The 7,010-nt window shown below is 46.4% G+C and overlaps 1 long non-coding RNA gene across 1 annotated transcript; it reads right to left on the minus strand.

Moving 5' to 3' along the window:
• Positions 1–331: 331 nt before the first annotated feature.
• On the minus strand, positions 332–5,226 carry LOC147959759 (uncharacterized). Its single transcript, XR_015611426.1, has 2 exons — positions 4,944–5,226; positions 332–3,719 (listed from the first exon to the last, which is right to left on the minus strand). It is a non-coding gene; the product is annotated as an uncharacterized LOC147959759 (long non-coding RNA).
• Positions 5,227–7,010: the final 1,784 nt, after the last annotated feature.

Genomic DNA, 7,010 nt, shown 5'->3' on the forward strand with positions numbered 1-7,010 from the left:
TTTTTGGCTTTTTTGTGGAATGTAGGTATGAAGAACAGACTCGATCTAAACTACGAAAAACTGTAAAATCTCACCACGCAACCTGAAAATCTGATACCACTTGATAGAGGTAAAGGTGTCCCGTCTTTCGATGAGATGATGGATATCGCTTTGGTGGAAGTCGACTTTGACGATCCGACTACGAATGTGCAAGGACCTCGCGCCTTATCAATCGCTAAACCAACTCCGAGAGGTTAGTGACCACACCGGGGCACGATCAACCTGGCCACGAAGGTCTACTTCCTCCAAGCAAACGATGAACATGCAAGAAACTCAGATTGCAATCTGGATATTGCGAATATAAGATGAAAGCTTTATTGATCAAGGTGGGGTTATGTGATGTCTTTGTCTGCTCGTTGAACACAAACGAAGTACGCGAAGTTGCAGCTATGGCAAACTTTTAATCTAAACAAAATCCAAAGTATAAACGATGCCCTAAGGGCTGTATATATGGAGGAAGAGGGGGGAATTTCATGTCCCTTGGAAGAGGGGTCTGAAACCAACCCTAATTCTTGTTTACCCACACATACGGACTCTAAAAACATCCTATACTTAAGTATTTCGAAAATACATGGGCCTGACCCAATAATAAGGTGACACAGCACCTAGAATAACCTCTGGAAAAAATTTATGAAGTGACATCTTGTATATTTTCTCCAAGGCTTCATGCACTCCTTATGGTGGCTTCAAAGTCCTGATATCATCACTTGTAACTCTGTTCTTGATCCCTTTGCGCATGCTATCATCTCCAAGCTTGGTCTTCCTCCAATGTTCATCCCTCTTATCCATGCCAGGCCCTTCATTTGTAAGCAAAACAAATGTATCCAATTTAGGCAGCATCATATTCTCATGAACATTAGAATCATTACGAAGAAACGAAAGTACCTGATAATTTAATTGGCGTGCGTGAGCTCTAGTAATTGGTCCAGTATGTATAGCAGCAAGGGCTGTGGATGTAACAATGGTATTAATGTCCTTATCAATGGATAGGAGTTGTTTGAGCCATGATGTGCCTACTCATTCATGCTTGCTTCTTATGCCTGCTATGCTTAGAGTTGTGTCAGTTCTGATTCATCTGGGATGAATTGGAATGGTGTGAACATGTCCTACAGTGTGAGAGCTAAGTGTGTGAACATGATTTGGTAAAGGTAGCGATGAGAGGCCATGTAGGAGTACATGGTGGGTTGTCTCATTGGGACCGTCCTCAGGAACTGAATTCTGTGTCTGTGATCCAAGATAGTTAGTATCACACATTGGGTTTCGGTAACTCGACCCCTCTCGGCTTATTAATCGTCTCGATCTCTGTCCAGGAGTTGCAACTAGTTTATGGTGTTTGTAGGTAGTGCTACTAGTCTACCAAGTGGCGCCCGGTATAGGTGGGCTTGCGATGGACTAGGTGCAGTGATACGTCTCCAACGTATCTACTTTTCCAAACACTTTTGCCCTTGTTTTGGACTCAAACTTGCATGATTTGAATGAAACTAACCCGGACTGATATTGTTTTCAGGAGAATGGCCATGGTGTTATTTTTCTGCAGAAATAAAAGTTCTCGGAATGACCTGAAAATCCACGGAGACACGTTTTGAAATAAATAAAAAATACTGGCAAAAGAATCAGCATCAGGGGGCCCACACACTGTCCACGAGGGTGCAGGGCACGCCCCCCCTGGGAGGGCTGATCTGGAGTCCGTTCGGGGCTCCGGAGAGGGAATCTGTCACCATCAACATCATCAACCTTCCTCCATCACCAATTTCATGATACTCACCATCGTGCGTGAGTAATTCCATCGTAGGCTTGCTGGACGGTGATGGGTTGGATGAGATTTACCATGTAATCGAGTTAGTTTTGTCAGGGTTTGATTCCTAGTATTGTGACGCCCCCGATTCAATCATACACTAATCATACACGCAAATGTGTACGATCAAGATCAGGGACTCACGGGAAGATACCACAACACAACTCTACAAATAAAATAAGTCATACAAGCATCATATTACATGCCAGTGGCCTCGAGGGCTTGAATACAAGAGCTCGATCGTAGACGAGTCAGCGAAAGCAACAATATCTAAGTATAGACCTAAGTTAAACGAGTTTGCCTTAAGAAGGCTAGCACAAACTGGGATACAGATTGAAAGAGGCGCATGCCTCCTGCCTGGGATCCTCCTAAACTACTCCTGGTCGTCGTCAGCGGCCTACACGTAGTAGTAGACACCTCCAGTGTAGTAGGAGTCGTCGTCGACGGTGGCGTTTGGTTCTTGGGCTCCAACGTCTGGCCACAACAACCAAGTATAGAAAGGGGGAAAAAGGGAAGCAAAGCAACCGTGAGTACTCGTCCAAAGTACTCGCAAGTAAGGATCTACACTACATATGCATTGGTATCAATGAAAAGGGCAGTATCAGTGGACTGAACTGCAGAATGCCAGAATAAGAGGAGGATAGCTAGTCCTATCGAAGACTATGCTTCTGGCAGCCTCCATCTTGAAGCAGTAGAAGAGAGTAGATGGTAAGTTAACCAAGTGTGATCGCATAGCATAATCCTACCCGGTGATCCTCTCCTCGTCACCCTGTGAGAGAGCGATCACCGGGTTGTATCAGGCACTTGGAAGGGTGTATTTTGTTAAGTATCCGGTTCTAGTTGTCATAAGGTCAAGGTACAACTCCAGGTCGTCCTTTTACCGAGGAACACGGTTATTCGAATAGATAAACTTCCCTGCAGGGGTGCACCACATTTTCCAACACGCTCGATCCCCTTTGGCCGGACACACTTTTCTGGGTCATGCCCGACGTTGGAAGATTAACACGTCGCAACCCCACCTAGGCACAACAGAGAGGTCAGCATGCCGGTCTAAATCCTATGGCGCAGGGGTCTGGGCCCATCGCCCATTGCACACCTTCACATTGCGAGGGCGGCCGGAAACAGACCTAGCTTCCCTAATACAAGAGCAGGTGTTCCAGTCCAATCCGGCGCGTGCCGCTCAATCGCTGACGTCACGAAGGCTTCAGCTGATACCACGATGTCGAGTGCCCATAACTGTTCCCGTGTAGTTGGTTAGTGTGTATTGGCTAGTGGCCAGACTCAGATCAAATACCAAGATCTCGTTAAGCGTGTTATTTTGAAGTAACCGCGAACGCCGACCAGGGCCAAGCCCACCTCTCTCCTAAGTAGTTTCAACCTGCCCTGTCTTCCACCACAAAGTAACAGTCGGGGGCTGTCAGGAAACCAGGTCCACCACTACCGGGGTGGAACCACCTGTCCTTTCAGCCCCCACATCTAAATCACTTGCGGGTACTCTATGAGCCGACCCGACTTCAGTCACCACCATGTATCATGTATAATAGTGTAGTATGTATATACCCGTGATCACCTCCCGAGGTGACCACGGCCCTATAATATAGCCTAGTAAACGGACAAGAATGTAGGACCGCTGATGGAATACTAGCATCCTATACTAAACATTTAGGATTGCAGGTAAGGGTAAGAACTGTAGCAACAATCACAGGCTATGCATCAGAATAGGATTAACCGAAATCAGTAACATGCTACACTACTCTAATGCAAGCAGTAGAGAGAAAAATAGGCGATATCTGGTGATCAAGGGGGGGCTTGCCTGGTTGCTTTGGCAAGAAGGGTTCGTCGTCGATGTAGTCGATCACAGGGGTACCGGGAGCGGTCTCAGGGTCTACCGGAAAGAAGTAACGGAGGGGCAACACAATAAATAACAAAGCAATCAAAGCATCACTAAACATAACATGACAATACGTGGTGCTAGAGGTGACCTAACGCAGTACTAGGTGACACCGGCAAAGGGGAGAAACATCCGGGAAAGTATTCGCGGTGTTTCATGTTCTCGGAAAAACGGACCGGAGGTGGATTGTTGCATGTTCGCTATATTAGGGACGCGTGGCGGACGAACGGGCTGTGTATTCGGATTCGTCTCGTCGTTCTGAGCAACTTTCATGTACAAAATATTTTCATGTGAGATATAGATTATTTTATATGATTTTTCTAAGTTTTATTGATTTTCTAGAATTATAGATTTATTTTAATTCGAAAATTATTTTAATACCTAAATGTTACGGGTACCCGAAAGTGTACCCACACCTTTTCACATGAGGCTGGCAGTGGGCCCAGAGGGCCCGTTGACTGAGTCAACAGTCCAGTCAACAGACTGGTCAAACTGCAGATGGGGCCAAGTTATCATTGATACATTGACTTAGAATTGATTTAACATGCTATTTAAGTGAAAGGTCCCACTTGCCATAGGCCCATTAGACTAAAAAATAGTCAACTAACCAAACTACCCTAATTAGTACTAACTAATTAGATAGGCCGGCCTTACTAGGCAGAGCACAGCTTGCCATCGCCGTGCTTGGGCACAAGTGTACGCATACAGGCGCCGGCGGCCGACCACAACCAGCAGTGACGCAACGCAGCAGGCAACATGTAGGCAGTGAGTAGCAACGGCGGCTTGGAATAGCAGGAGCAGCAGGCAATAGACGCATAGCAGAATGAAGCAGTACCAAGCAGCGGCCAGCGCAGGAGCATGTTGCAGCGGTTCACAAGGGCGGGCGGTGCTCGCGCCGCAGAACGAAGGCGCGCGGGCGAGCGAGCACGCGAGGCGTCCGTCGGCTAGGGCGCGTGGCAGGGGCGGCTGTAGGTGGCGCGGCCAGCGAGCGGCCAAGGCAGGAGGGGGTGCGCGAAGGCGTGGGCGGCTGTGAGGAGCGCGGCCAGGGAGGCTGCGTGGGGGTGTACAGGGGAGCGCCCGGGCGACAGCGGCCATGTGCGTGGGCGGAGGGTGACGGCGGCTTCGGTCGCGACAGCAACGACAACTACAAATGCGACGGTGAGGGAGCTCAAGCTCGAATCCGAGCTCGGGAATAAACGGGGAAGTGGCGGAGCTCACATTGATGTGGATGACGAGCTCGACGGAGGTGGGGAGGCAAAGGATCGACGACGATGAATGGGGCGGACGACTGGCGGAGAGGATCGACGATTGTGGCGGCTTGGGTCCATCTAGTGGGCGCAGGTGAAGTCAATGACGACGAGGGTCCTCATGGACTCCTCGGGACGACGAGTCTTGGCTAGTGGCCACGGCAATGGTGAGCGGCGGCGATGGCTCCTCTCGGGTGCGAGCTCCGGATCGAGAGAGCGAGTGAGCGAGATGGGAAAAGGGGATTAGGGTTTCGGGGAAGGGGTGCCGGGGTTGCCCTTATCCATCACGGGGGCCACGGGATGGCTGACACGTGCGCACCACCGGCCATGGCGCCGAGGGATGAACGCCACGATCCCCCCCTGAACAGGAGGTGGGGGATAACGGTGGTGGTGGGCTGGGCCTCACACTGTGCTAGTTCCGTCCAGTAGCATAATATCCCTTTTGACTTCTTCCTTTTATATATTCTATTTCTGATTTGCTTTGTTGTTTCCTATTATTCCAGCTATCAAAATATTTTTGTTAAAGGTGAAACTTTTCTCACAAATCGTAGTCAACACTATAAGGTTGCACAAAAAAAGTTTTAGGCCAATTGGATCTGTCCAAATTTATAGTTGAATTAAAATGTGTTTATTTAATCTTGTTGTTCCACTAAATTAATTCCAGGAGCAATTTGGGAACACAAATGAGGTTGGTTCCAACATGTTAATTACTTAGTGAATATTTGCAACCCATTGAACATTTTTATTTGATAGTTTAAAGAAATAAGACTTTGACTTTATTTTAAATTTGAAAATCGATATAGTTTATTAAAGGGGCAATTTGGCTAAGTCAAACCCTGATGTCATGGCACCATTAGTGGGAGATTACTGTAGCTTAATTATCCAGGCGTCACAAGTATCCATTATGTTCTTAGATTGATGTTGCTATGACTTTGCTATGCTTAATGCTTGTCACTAGGGCCCGATTGCCATTATTTCAGATCTGAACCTATTATGTTTTCATGAATATATGTGAGTTCTTGATCCTATCTTACAAGTCAATAGTCATCTACTATGTGTTATGATTAGGAAATCCCGAAGTGATAATAATCGGGACCACTCCCGGTGACGACCGTAGTTTGAGGGGTTCATGTATTCACTAAGTGTTAAAGCTTTGGTCCGGTACTCTATTAAAAGGAGGCCTGAATATCCCTTAGATTTCAATAGGACCCCGCTGCCACAGGAGGGTAGGACAAAAGATGTCATGCAAGTTCTTTTTCATAAGCACGTATGACTATATTCAAAATACATGTCTACATTACATTGATGAACTGGAGCTAGTTCTGTGTCACCCTATATTATAATTGTTGCATGAGGAATCGCATCCGACATAATTATCCATCATTGACCCATTGCCTATGAGCTTTTTACATATTGATCTTTGCTTAGTTACTTTTCCGTTGCCACTATTACGATTGCTACAAAAACTACTACCGTTACTTTTGCCACCGTTACCGTTACTTCCATACTACTTTGCTACTAAATACTCTGTTGCAGATACTAAATCTTTTAGGTGTGGTTGAATTGACAACTCAACTGCTAATACTTGAGAATATTCTTTGGCTCCCTTTGTGTCGAATCAATAAATTTGGGTTGAATACTCTACCCTCAAAAACTGTTGCGATCCCCTATACTTGTGGGTTATCAGGACCATTTTCTGACGCCATTGCTGGGGAGCATAGCTCTATTCTTTGAGTCATTTGGGATTTATATCTGTTGATCACTATGAGGAACTTGAAAGATGAAAGAACCAAGATTTTTCCCTCAACTACGAGGGGAGGTAAGGAACTGCCATCTAACTCTTCACTTGATTCACCTTCTGTTATGAGTAAATTTGCGACACCTACACCTGTTATTGATTCTGATATGTCGCACGTTATTGATGATGCCACTTCTGCTATGCACGATGCTTATGATGAAACTACTTCTATGCTTGATAATACTGTGCCATTAGGTGAATTTCTTGATGAACAACTTGCTAGGGTTAGACAGAATGAAA

This window comes from Triticum urartu, chromosome 7A, assembly GCF_056163025.1.
Source record: "Triticum urartu cultivar PI428250 chromosome 7A, HENAU_Tu73, whole genome shotgun sequence".
Classification (NCBI taxonomy): domain Eukaryota; kingdom Viridiplantae; phylum Streptophyta; class Magnoliopsida; order Poales; family Poaceae; genus Triticum; species Triticum urartu.